Source organism: Mesoplodon bidens (assembly GCF_964165515.1).
Source record: "Mesoplodon bidens genome assembly, chromosome: 3".
NCBI lineage: Eukaryota > Metazoa > Chordata > Mammalia > Artiodactyla > Ziphiidae > Mesoplodon > Mesoplodon bidens.
This window is the reverse complement of record NC_138178.1, coordinates 135,126,281-135,139,971: the sequence shown is the minus strand read 5'-3', so window position 1 is coordinate 135,139,971 and position 13,691 is coordinate 135,126,281. Positions and strand designations below refer to the sequence as shown.

At 39.0% G+C, this 13,691-nt stretch overlaps 1 protein-coding gene and 1 pseudogene across 2 annotated transcripts in view; both read left to right on the top strand.

Annotated features, from left to right (window-relative positions):
• Positions 1-3,337, top strand: part of LOC308614973 (torsin-1A-interacting protein 2-like) — an 86,262-nt pseudogene extending 82,925 nt beyond the window's left edge. Inside the window, exons 4-5 of the transcript in view lie at positions 2,124-2,270; positions 2,952-3,337. The product of the transcript in view is annotated as a torsin-1A-interacting protein 2-like (transcript). The remainder of the gene's footprint in view (positions 1-2,123; positions 2,271-2,951) is intronic.
• The window catches only part of SLC35F4 (solute carrier family 35 member F4), a gene marked incomplete at both ends in the record, with an annotated part of 300,374 nt that overhangs the window by 83,825 nt on the left and 202,858 nt on the right, over positions 1-13,691 (top strand). The gene's annotated exons all lie outside the window — the stretch shown is intronic.

Genomic DNA, 13,691 nt, shown 5'->3' with positions numbered 1-13,691 from the left:
TTTTTCATTTACTATTACAACATAAGCAATTTATAAATTGTCACAAACTTCTCACAAACTATTTTCATTGGCAACATAATCTATTATCAAATGGTATAGAATAACAGATCATTTACCCTTATTAGTGTGGTTGGTGCTCTGATATTTACTGAGTTTTGGGAGTTTATCCTCTCTGCCTCATTTATTCTCTCCTCCTCTCTGCTTAGTCTGCTAAACAAAACTAAGACTTTGGTGCATTTACTATAAAAGTTCTAAACCTGCCTGAGCAGGACTTCTGGTTCCAAAAGACAGAGCAGCATAAAACTCAGATGCAACATGATAATTACATTATTTAATTATGACACAGATATGTGCATATCTCTCTGTAAAGTGGATTTGTTCAAACTCAGTAGCTTCTGGATCCTAGGAGAAATTGAAACATTGTCTCTTGAGAAGTGTGTGCTTCCGGCAACAAAAATGAAAATAAACAAGTGGGACTACATTAAACTAAGGGGCTACAGCACAGCAAACAACAAATTGAAAAGGTAACCTACAAAATGGAAAAAAAAATTCACAAGCCATATATCTAATGAGATTAATATATAAAATATATAAATAACTCAATAGCAAAAAAAAGCAAATAATTCAACTTAAAGGTGGGCAAAGGACCTGAATAGACATTTTTCAGAAGAAGGCATATAAATGGCCAAGAGGTACATGAAAAGATGCTCAACATCACTAATCACCAGGGAAATGCAAATCAAAACCACAATGAGATACCACCTCACACATCTTAGAATGGCTATTATCAAAAAGACAAGAAATAGCAAGTGTCGGAGAAGGGTGGAGAAAAGGGAATACTTGTGTACTATTGGTGGGAATGTAAATTGGAGTAGTCATTATGGAAAACAGTATGGAGGTTCCTCAAAAAATTACAAATAGAACTACCAAATGACCCAAACATCCTACTCTAGGTATATATGGAACAAGGAATTGGGGGAATTCCCTGTCAGTCCAGTGGTTAGGACTCTGCACTCTCACTGCCGAGGGCCTGGGTTCAATCCCTGGTTGCAGAACTAAGATACTGCCACAAACCCATGTTCATTGCAGCATTATTCACAATAGCCAAGATATGGAAACAACCTAAGTGTCTGTCAGTCAATGAATGGATAAAGAAGATGTAGTAGATACATACAGTGAAATGTTATTCAGCCTTGAGAAAGAAGGAAATCTTGTCACTTGTGACAAGATGGTTGAACCTTGAGGGTATTATGCTAAGTGAGATAAATCCAACAAAGAAAGACAAATACTGTATGACCTCACTTAAATGTGGAACCTAAAAAAGTCAGACTCATAAAAACAGAGAGTAGAATGGTGGTCACCAGAGGCTGGAGGGGTGGAGGAATTGGGGAGATGTTGTTTAAGATGATGTTTACAGCTAGTAGATAAATAAGCATAGTGAATAATAGTCAATAATGCTGTACTAAACTTCAAAGTTGCCAAGAGACTAGATCTTAATTGTTCTCATCACACAAAAAAATGATAATTAGTAACATGATAGAGGTATTAGCTACAGGCTTGGGTAGTAAACATGCATAATATCTAAATGTATCAAACCAACACATACACCTTAAACTTACACAATGTTACATGATCTCAATTTTTAAAAATTAAAATATAAAAATCCATTTTTAAAGAAAAATAAGGTGTGTGCTTGAGAGCCTCATGGCTTATGGTGGTAAATATCTGCAGCATCCCCAGGCTGAGTATGATGTGGAAGACAGTACAGTTTGTGAAAACCAATTCATCTAAATGAACTTTCAGGAGTTTTTAGATTTTTCCGCAATTTTACCTCTTTCCCAATAAAGGTCTAACTTTTTTTTTTTTTTTTTTTTTTTTTTTTTGCTGTACGCGGGCCTCTCACCGCTGTGGCTTCTCCCGTTGCGGAGCACAGGCTCCAGAAGTGCAGGCTCAGCGGCCATGGCTCACGGGCCCAGCCACTCCGTGGCATGTGGGATCTTCCCAGACCCGGGCACGAACCCGTGTTCCCTGCATCGGCAGGCGGACTCTCAATCACTGTGCCACCAGGGAAGCCCAGGTCTAACTTTTTAAAATCAAGCTAACCATTTAGGGTCATTAATTAGGATCACTTAAAACTGAGTGTAAGGGACGGGGACGACGTTCTGTTCCGCCGCGTCCGAGGGGTGCAGCTCGGCCTTGTGGAGCAGAAAGAACACTTGAAGGGCTTTCCTGACATTGACAGTCGACGATTTAAAACCCCGCTAGAATTTGTAAGTGTGTGAAGCATTCCCAGACCCTTCAACCAACTCAACAGCAGCTACTTCCCTGTGACTGGGTCCTGATTAAGGTCCTCCCAAGAAAGACTTCATTGGATTCACGCCCAAGAGGACTCTGCCAGGTTTTCCTGACCCCTCTACATGGCTATCAAGTGCCACGGCCTTAAGACTTGGGTACGTGTATTGCAACGGCAAGAGTGCCAGCGCCCACCGAAGACCCACTGGACCTGTCAGCTCCTCTGTTTCACCAACCAGACAATAACTTACCAGCAAAGCAGAGTAAGCCGGGTGCCTCTGCATGATACCACCAGCTGATAACACACAAGAAAAAATAATTAACTTAGACTAGAACCCTACCTTTTCTTGAGAAGCTGGGATTTAAAGGAGCTATTCTGAGATCTGTGCTGCTAGTAAGTGACTGATAACATAGACTGGATCAGTCCCTGAGTTCAGAGACTGGGTTGCAAGTGAGTGAAAAATAGACAATGAAATGTTGAAGAATTGCACAGAGGTGCAAGCCAAATTTTACCCTCTCCAAGTAATGGTGGTTGGACTGAGAAAGTGCTAAACCAAACCTGTAATAGGACTGGTTGTTTGGGTGTCTCTCTTTGTCATTGTGGCCTCTTACTGTTACATTGCTTTCTGTGTTGTCTCTCTAGGTCCCATTGTTCTCAGATAAATTCACATTGCCCTGACTGTGGACAGCAATGGTTCCCTAGTTTAGAACTAGGCCACTGGTTGTACCAAACTGAACTGGTTGAGAATGACTGTTACCAAGTATTCTTAGACCGTATTAACAGAGCTGATTATTGCCCTGAGTGTTATCCTGATAATCCTGCTAATAGAAGCCTGTTCTTCCTTGGTCTTTCCCACTTGAGGGGGCTCTCCAAAATCTTACCAGGTGGACCTTTGAAAAAGCTTGCCACCCATTTCTTCTGGGTCCTCCACTGGTTAGAAAAAGGATATATGACTCTAGAGTTGCTGGTTTTAACCCTGCATTACAGTTTATCCTGATCAGAACAGACAAGACCTTGAACAAAAAACTTGGCCAAAGCAAATAACTTCTTAAACTTAAGATTTTCTTAAAGTAAAAATCATGGAGACTCTAGAGGATTGTGTACTAGTAGCCCAAGGAAGATGGAAAAATGACTCCTTTCTATATCTGATCCAGACTGTCACTGCTCTGGGAAACTGCTTAAATTGTTGTTGGATCTGCTTCCAGGGCCTATGCATCTCTTCTTCAGCATGAATTTAATCAGCATTGCAAGCCAGACTGTTCATCTAGAACCTGACTAATCCATATTTCCTATGTTTTGGAATTAGCTTACTCCTAAAAATCTCCACAGCCTAATTATTGACATTATTATGACACGGTAGTCCTGGAGGAGAAGCCCCATACTGTGTGTACTTTCATTATATTCTAGTGATAACTTTTGTGGGAAAGAATCCTTGTAGCTGAATTCTAGATTATTCCAGTAAAACAACTAGACATTTTAATAATAAACTATATTGTTCTAAATTCTACCTCATATATTAATCAGTGATAATTATATATATATAATTTATTCATATATAACTATTTATTCATCATTGGCTCTATTTAGCTCATCCTCAGTGTGGGTATGACATGATCGATAACTGGTCACTGTCAGAGAAATCACGTTCAATCAGGCAACACCTATATAGGTGACATAAAAGCATGCAGAAATGCCTCTGTCTACGTCTCCTTGGCTCTACATAAACAAATACTATCCTGTCTTTTTGGTGACTGAATGTAGAATGTCCTCCCCTGGTAATGGAAAAGTACCCATCCTAGGAGATAGGTGACTAAAGAAGTTACCCAGCTTGACTCCATATATATTATGAACAGTTTAGTGGAAGCATTTTTCTTAGAACTAAGAAGGTCTTACCTGACATTGACCTCATTCTGGCCTTCACTTGTTCACAAGAATCATGGAACTAGAGTTCGGGTAAGAAACTTAGAAAAAGCAGTTGAAAACATCTCAGAGGCCACTGAACAATTTAAAAATTCCACTTAAGATTCTAGATAATCCAGTGCTTGTGTAGCAACTCAATTTTCTCAAGGTCCCAGGTTCTTTCTATCTTTCCCCTCTGGGATCCTTATCATATTGGCTTTTTGTGCTCATAGTTCTCAATGAGTACAATGTAGCTTGTTGCTGCTCCAGACATTTCAATCCCAATCAAAGGCTGGAAGTAGGGAGCAAAAAGCTTTCTCCTTTCAGGTCTGTTTCTTTTATTGGGGAAGAAGATCCTTCTCAAAAGTCCCTCACAAATTTTTTCTTACATCTCATTACAGCAAGGATTTTTTTCCGTATATCCTTGAATCACAAGGGAGCCTGGGAAACCTGGCAGAGGGGAATGGAGTTGGCATTGCCTGGATAAGGCACATTGTCTCCTCTAATAAAATCAGAGCTCTTTTAGGAAGGAAGAAGTAAGGAATGAATGGCTGTTGGTATGCAACAAATCATGCCTGCCACATGTTGTTAAAAAGTCACTTTTGTTAGTCTGTTTAAAGAATGTACCCCAGAGATCTACCTGTATCCGCCTTAAGTCTGTCATGATGGAAGTTCTCTTCTGTTTTATTGCTGAATAAACTGTGTGGACTGCTAAAAAACAAAAACAAAAACAAAACTGAGTGTAGAAGATACTGTTGTAATTTGTGTGCAGTTTTCAAATAGACATCACTGTCATTTTGACACGCTTGTGACTGTGTTGAGTACACTTGGCTCTGGTTCTGTGATTCTTATATAGATGGTTAGGTGTTTATCTTGTTCTCTAGGCGTTTTCTTCATTCTCTATATGTTATTTCCTTGCAGGGTCTGTCAGTCAGCCTTTCGTGTAATGATGCTGTGTAACGACCTCAAAATCTCAGGGGCTTACAACGAAGTACTTTTTTCCTTGCTCATGGGTCTGTGGTGTTTCCCTGGACTCAGGTAGCATCAGGCTATGTTCAGGGCTGCTGCATGGGTCTCTTCTGGGGTTCAGACTGAACGCACAGTGACTACCTTAGTATATTTCCCTGTGGAAATGGCAGAAGTACAGGAGGGCAACCCAAATGCACAAACTCATTTTAAGTCTCTGCTTGTATTACTTTTACCGATATCCCATTGAAAAAAGTGAGTCATATGGCCAAATCCAAGCTCAGGGGGTGTGGCAGTACAGTCTACACACTACCAGAATATGGCAAGGACATATAATACTACTATAAGAAAATGACAAATTGAGACCCATAATTATATTTACCATACAGTGTTTAACATGTTATATTTGGGGCTTAGCTATTTTTTTTTCTCTTGGTTTCCATTTTCATAAGGCAACTGGTCTTTTCTGTGCTTTTTAAAATGTCTTTTTCATCAGAGGCTTTTCCTCCCAGATAGCTTTGCATAAGTTTTATGGGCATAAAATACTTTGCTGTTACTCCTCATAGAATGTTTGAGTTGGAAGGTACCTTAGAGTTTCAGTTCTATCACTTTGCAGATCAGAACACTGAAGTCCAGAGAGGTTAGGTGACTGGCCTAAGAACACACAGCTAGCCAATGACAATATATTTTCATGTGCCAAGTGAGGAGCAGGACATTTTAAAGTTCCTTTTTTCCTTTTGACCCTTATGTCCTATCTCATTCTAAGCCAGTTCCCAGGGCCACTTCCCGGGAGGGGTTCAGCTGCCTACTCTTGAAATACTAAGCACAGAATAATAGATGACAAGGGCAGAGGGAGCACGAACGAGCCCCACGCCCCCTCGCCCTGCAAGTTGGCTGGCAGACAGTGTCCGTCCTCCCCAGCAGGCAAGGTGGAACCCCGGAGTGCTGGGCTCTGGGGAAGAGGCACAGGTCTTCTGAAGGTCACGTGGATGACCTCTCCCTGAGAACACCTTTTACAGTGGTTTCATGAATCCTCCCAGTTGCTAGGAGATCATAGCAAGGTGTTTTCTGTGGACACTTGGGCATGGTTTTGGAAGCCCTTGGGTGCGAGAGAGAGTCATGAAATTAGGAAGTTTGAGATGATTTGTGTATGTGCCAGTGCAAATTAGTGTGTTTCCATATTTTAACGGAGCAGCAAGAGCACATCCATCTTGTCATTGTGTACAAAATTGTGAACAGTTTCATTTGTGTCACCTGCCATCTGAGATTCCCAGTGAAACTGAGTAGTTCGTCAACATCAGGTAGTATTTATTAACAGTCTGTGTCTGTGCATGTGTGTGTGGGTGTAAGCCCCTCAGCTTGATGCTTAACTGCTTCATTGGTTTCCTTCCATCCGTTATGGCCAGGAGCCAGCTGTGCCTACTTGTTTCATTCTGCACATATGGTGCTTTCAAATGACACTATTTATATGCAAATTTAAAAACCAATCATTTTTTGGAGGAAGAACCAAAATTCAGTTGGTTGTTTTTGCTGCCTGAGAAGTTCTTTCCACTACCTATCTACTCTTCATGCTTTTGTTTATATGATTGTGATACGTTACAGTGATGTCAATTTGAAACAAGTTGCATAGATAGGATGATAACACTTCTAATCATTTGTAACTTTGACTGAAAAAAAAGTTATATAAAACTTAAAATGCCCACATCAGAATTAGCAGCAGTTTACTCTGCAGCTGAGGTGATCAAGCAAATGCTCATGAACCTGATGAAAAAAAGAAATGAAATGATGATTATCAGAAATGAAACCTGCAATACAAGGGTGGAGAATTTTACTCTGTGGAACTAAAAAGTTTAATATTTTTATTATTAATTTTATATAATTATTCACAAGTTCACTGCAGAAATATTTTATACTATAATTTATGTATCACTTTCAGTAATTTAGTTGTTTAGAAATCAACTTGGTATTTCCTTGTGTTCCTTTTTCAAAGGAGTGAGATTTGTTCTTTTTCATCTAGTGGTTTCTAGTCCAACTGATTTCTGAGTCACTTTCCTGCAGCTGATATTTCTGACAGAATTTATAGTGCTGTGTCATGAATGATTTAGGATTTTTAATTGTACTTGACCACCACATGGCCAGATTGGTTAAATGACTTGAATGTGTAAAGTTGGTCAGAAATTCTGATGACTTCACTGTGGTCAGTTGAATCACTGGGAGTAAACATGGTGACAAACTCTTGAATCTTTTTTTTCCTTTCTTTCTTTACTCACACTGGGGCGTTAGTGAATGCTTCCTAAATGAATGGAGTCTTTGAGCTTCTTTTAGATTACCTAAGAGAAACTTGAGGGCTGAGCACACACATGAAAGCCTAGACAAAACATGAAAGTTTGTTTGCCAAGATTTTTCTATTTTTTCATTGATCCAAACCTGGCAGGCATTCAAAGTTGTATCCATACATACAAACTGACTAGGGAAGGCTATGGCTACATTTAATGGAAATATTAGCAAATAACATTTATTGAGCACTTACAAAATGCCAAGATGTGTGATAAGCATACATCATCTCTTTTAAATCCCGTTAACAACCCTTTGAGGCAAGGAGCTCATTTAATATCTATTAATAGATGAGGAAATTTGGTTTCCAGAAATAATGTAACTTGTTCAATGTTATGTAGCTAGTAAGTGGTGGAACATGAAGTCAAAACCCAATCCTCTGAATTCCACCAACATCTTCAAGATTTTTGGTCTCTTCATTAATCTCTGATGCCAATATGTATGACAATTGAATCCTTAAAAGGTCATTTTTTTCAGAAATACATTTTATCTGTGCATCTGAAGCACATAATCTTGAGTAGTTTTATTCATATATTGTTTGAAGGGTATTATAGTTGTAACATTTTCAGAACATACCCAAAGAGACTTTTTTTGTCTCAGGTTCAGTGGCCAGAATGATAAATGAAATGGGAAATCTTAATGAAGTCCAAGCCAAAGGGTGAGTTAAAATGAGCCATGTGGGCCCACAGATGAAGTGAAGTGAAGTGTTCATGGCTGCTGTAAAGGAGAAAGTTGAAAAAGAACATTTAAGAAATGAGCATAGATAACCTCTGCTTTACGAGTATATAGATTTTTCTCTAAGTATTGCTTGAGCTACCTCATGAATTTTGCTACATAGTATTTTTATAACTTCTGAACTTAGTGTGTTCTCATATCTAGTATGATTTCTTTGAGTCATGGGTCATTTAGAAAGTGTGTTTCTTAAATCTCTAGACATATTTTCTTTCAAGGCTATCTTTTGCTAATTGATTCCTAAGCTAATTTATTCTGTGATGAGAGAGTAGATTTGTGTGATACTGATTTCCTAAAAATTTTAGAAATTTTATTCCTGGCCTACCATATGATCACTTTTGTAATTTTTTAATGTATGTCTGAAAATATGTGTTCTGTATACATATGTATATGTCGTATCTTATTAATTGTGTCTTTGAAATCTTTTGTATCCGTAGTCTGCTTAATCAATGAATCATTGAGAAAAGTGTTAAAATTTCCCACTAAAGGGTAGATTTATCAGTTTAAAGAAAAAAGAAATGAACATAGAAAAGGAGAAACAAATGTAATTTTTCTCAAGTATACCCCTTTCACTATGCACTAAATTGTATTCTGTTAATCAGAGGTCCCTGGGCACATTCTTGGGATTTGGGAAGTTACACAGTAGAGGAAGGTGGGCCTTTAGAGAATTCTCTTCCCTGCTTTTCAGACACAAGTTTCTATTTTTTAAAAAAGATAATTCATACACGTTTGTTTTGTTGGGTGCTTTAAAAAGCGATTTCTCAACTGTGGCCTCATTTCATTGTCAGGGAAAGCAGGCAGAGGAGTTCCCATTGAAGTGGCTGGGTCATCCAGTATCAAGGAAAGGAAAATGGAGTCCTAGGCCAGGAGTCAGGGTTCTACCATCGCTGCCATCTAGATTCAGTTGTGATGTCTGGCATCATCACAGAGATATTTCATGTCATGTAATACTCTGGGTAATAGAGGGCTAGTTTTTCAATATCAAAACATTTAAACTACTTGCAATCATTTGGGTAAATGTGATTAACTTGATAATTAATCATTTTGATTACATTTGTATAATAAAATAAATATTTTCCTAGTTACTCTGCTGGTGATGGGTATGGTTAAACTATCCTTGATAACCGAGGGTAGTTTGGTAAACATTTGTTACTTGTGCTACTCTCTCATGCATGGATGTCCTCTCAAAGATTGCTGGGGTGTATTGGTCTTACTTGGATTGCTTTGCCTTCAGAACTCTGTTGTTCTTCTTATGGTTTTCCTCCTTCAATCCTTAGGGAAGATTTGTTCTGGGAAATTTATTTACTGGTGGCAAGAATTGACCACATGGCTTCTGTGACTAATGCATACTGATTTCTCAGGGCCCAGAGTTAGCACTGGCTTCTGAGAAACTCCATTCGAGATCCTGGGGACAACATGGCAGCAACTGTGTGGAATCTGCTTTCACAAAGTAACTGGCAGTTGCCACAGACACTTAAGGAATTGTCAGTTAGTTTCACATTTCGGGTCATGTTTGAGGGATTGTTTCTCTAGAGCCTCTTTTGCCACAATTTCTATTTAAAAAGACTATTCTTTACACAGCTATTTTTTAAAGTTGAGTAATCGATATCTGGTGGAAAAGTTACAGCTAAATATGGTAGACTGGCTTTCCTGATAAAAGATGTATCTTTACTGTGGCGGAGAGGGAAAAAAAAAAGACTTGATGGCAGACAGACCTGGGTATGAATTCTGGCTTTGTCTCATACTAACTGTAAGACTTTATGGTTTCCTGGCTTTGTCCTGTACTAACTTAAGACCTCAACAGGGTGTTGTCTGTTGCCTCATCTATAACGTGGATCCAAAAGTGACTTCCTTGTAGGGTTGGTGGGTTATTTATGGTGTATGTGCCCAATGCATATTCCTAGCTCATCGTAAGTGCTCGATAAAAATTAGTTGATATTGTTTAACATATATAATTGTTTTCAAGGAAGACAGTTGTCTTCAGGGAAGCAGCAAATAGTCTTGGTGTCCCTATATTTTTTATTGCAGAATTTCTTTCCTGAATTTGGTCTTGAACATTACATTTACTTTCATGATCTGGAAGGGAACATTTTGAGAAAAATTTCACCCCCTCCTGCTAACTCACTGTTCATGGCTTTTTGCTTCCTGATAGTGAAAAAGTGACTAAGAGCCTGTGTAGTACAGCATATTATATAAGCCTCTAGTGTATTTCTTTGGTGTTACATCACAGATAGGTTTTCCTATTTCTATGTGTAATGATAGGGATAGGTAGGGAATGGAAAATGGATTATAAAGCCAAAGACACTGCATGCTGTGCAAGGTGAAATTAATTATGAGAACACACTGTGAAGCACAGATGCACCTAGAAAAACATAACTGCACAATTTAAAAATATACTGGACAATTTTATAAAGTGACAACCTATAACTTCAGGGAAACAGTGGGTAGCAGGATTTATGTATATGGAACTAACTTTTCTCCTTCCATTCTATGTTGACAGGAAATATCCCCCTTCCAGTTCCTCCACATACGTTACTGCAGTATTTGTGCAATTTCATTACAGCTTCATAGCACCTTTGGTCCAAAGGGACTTGTAAACTGGGGAGCATATTTTCAGCCCCACTACTGGAAGGCAGAGGAATTTGCAACTGCACATTAGAAATTAGTTTCTAGAATTATTAAATGGGATATGGACACAAATGGAAGTGAAGTGTGTGAGGTGAGATTTCAATTCAGGTACATTCACAATTAATAAGTTCAGAGTGAGGAAAAAAAATCTGACTTAATGAACTTGGAACTAAAGCTAGGAGCAAAGTCATTAGAAGAATATGAGGTAAAATTATACTCTCTGAAAGACTCCATCAAAGCTATAAAAGCAGTTGGAGGCCCTGAAATAACACTGGAATTATTTATGAGATGAGGAGTAGTCTGTGAGACATCCATGGGGGGAAAGCCTGATTTGGAATTTTAAATTGGCAGGTGAAGTTTTGAGCATGTGAAATACTAGTGCCTCTGTTTTTCACACTAAGAAATTTGAAGTGGAGAAATCCTGTGCCCTAAGTGTGCAGGACAAAATAGTTTTTGGTATCAGTCCTTCTCATGGTTTTAAATGCACTGAGGTAGACACAACAACCAGATTTTACTATTCTGTACCGTGACTTACAGGGTAATAGGTTGACCTGAGAGTTCCAAGCATTTACTAGATTATGAAACATACCAGGATCCATATTCATTTGCTCAACACGGAGAAAGGAACCTAGGAGATTTGACGAGACAGTTGTTGCAAAATCACATATATGCAAACTCTCTTCCCATTACCCTAACCTGCCGCCAGATTCCCTAGCTGCACAGCTTGGGGTGCTTGGAGAGCTCACGAGGAAGAGAGAGGCCATGGAGGTGGAAAAATAACCCAAGAGGTTAAGCCTGCCTTGACCTTTTTCCCCACCCCTCAGAATGCTTGATTGTATACCTTGTTTTTCTGGGAGCTTTGATCATCAGTTAGGAGACGGCCCTTAGCTCAGTGATAATAACTAAGTAGAAGATACAATATTTCTGGCTTCTTAACTGTAAAAGCGAGACACGCCATGCCTGACATCCCCTACCATCACCCACACTTCCCGAAAACAACCCCTAAATGCTGCATGTTGGCCAATGACCACATTGCACAATAATCAGACAGATGTCCTGTCATTTAGGCCTTGCACTGCCACCACTTTGTCAGATGAGAAGAGCCTTGTGACCCCCATGCCCTCCCCTTTGAATTACCCTCTGAAGTGCACTTCTGTGCTACTGCTGAGAGGCATCTACCAGGCTGTTCCCTTACTAGTGCGGGCTTTCATTTCATTGCCCCAAATGGATCACCTGGGACCCCGCTCTACAGAATTATCGCTGGGTTAGTGTTTTTATAATTTTTTTTTTTCCTGTGAGTTTTTTGTTGTTGTAGTTGTTGTAGGACTTCGTCTTCTAAATTCAGAACTGGGACCCTTGGCAAAGGAAGCAGAGATGGTGTTTTTAAATGATTAATGCAAAGCGTCAGTAAAATATTGAAAATATGGCTGCTCTTTTTCAAAAAAGGCTCCCCCTTAGGCTATAGGAAATTGTAGTCAAAATCCGTTTAAAATTTATATTACATCAGGTTTTATAAAGAAAGGGGCAGAAAATCCATAATCGTTTCTTTCAAAACCCCCACTTAAAGCTCTGTTACAGAATCTCTAAGCACCCTGACAACACTGTAAGAGGTACTTTTTGTCCACATTTCTGTACTTTTCACAGGGGCCTCGTAGTAGGTGATGATGTGGCCCCTCTAGCACTGACTTAGTTTTTCTGATTGAATGCCTACCTGCCTTTGTGGTTCTGTGCAGCCTTTGTTCAGAGATATTTCTTACTAAAATCCACAAATTCACCTCCTGAAATGCAAAGGGCAGGTTCCATTCACTAAATGTTAAATAGGTAACATGTTAGATGTGTGACATTGAAATTATCCCGTTATTTTATGAAGTTTGGGATGATTGCATCTGCACAGATTCAGAACCCAATCTTGTATTTCTGTGGAAGAATGTTGAACAGTCTGGTGTGTACTCTTCAGAGAATAAGTTCACCTGCTTTGCATAGAGGCACTTTCAAGGAAAACATGTACATCAGGTGCTATGGCTGAGCTGAAAGAAATCATGTTATGAAAAGGATGGGTGCCTGGCCTTGTGGGTTGAGCCCATGACTGCTCTTGCTAATGGAAGCTCAGCTGGGCTGTTGGAGCCTATTAACAAGGTACTGAGGCAGAGTAGCAGAATGGCTTTAGTAGAAAAGCCTGTGGGTTGTTCTTACCAGGGTTGCTCTAAGTATTAGGGCTGATGCTATGTTCTCTGAAGTCAGGGGTGATGTTTTCTGGAAATGTCTCACAAACTTAAGATTCTTTAGAGTAACTGGAAAATAAGAACCAAGGCTGTCTCTTATAGAAGTATTCCTCATGGTTGAGATAAAATTAAGTTTCCTTTCCCCCTCCCTGTGTAATTTTTCCTGTGTGTAATTTATGGTAATCCCAAACCCAAACAAATTGAGAAAATTGTGATATGCCATTGACGCAGAGAGCTATTTTGAGAATTTTAGAAGGTTTTCATGGGGGTCTGATTAGCGAATCCATGAACATTGCTGGCCAAAAATAAGAAATTAACTTTGTGAAATTCCCTTCCCCCATCATTTCACTGTTTACTGTTCTATGGGTCTTGCTGTTCACGGGACGGTTTTGGAGAACATCATTGCATTTTTGGAAAGATGTTTCTTCTTTTCCTTGCCTCTTTAACAAAAAATAGGATTCTCGGTATGTTCTCTTAGAAATAATTTTCTCTGGAGTTGAACTAGGTCTCTAAATTAGAAAGGCAAATTTGTTTTAAAATTAACATCCCTAAGTCTTATTGGGTACATGGAAAAGAAGCATTTTAATGTAGGCAAAGCCAACAGAATACCCTAAAAT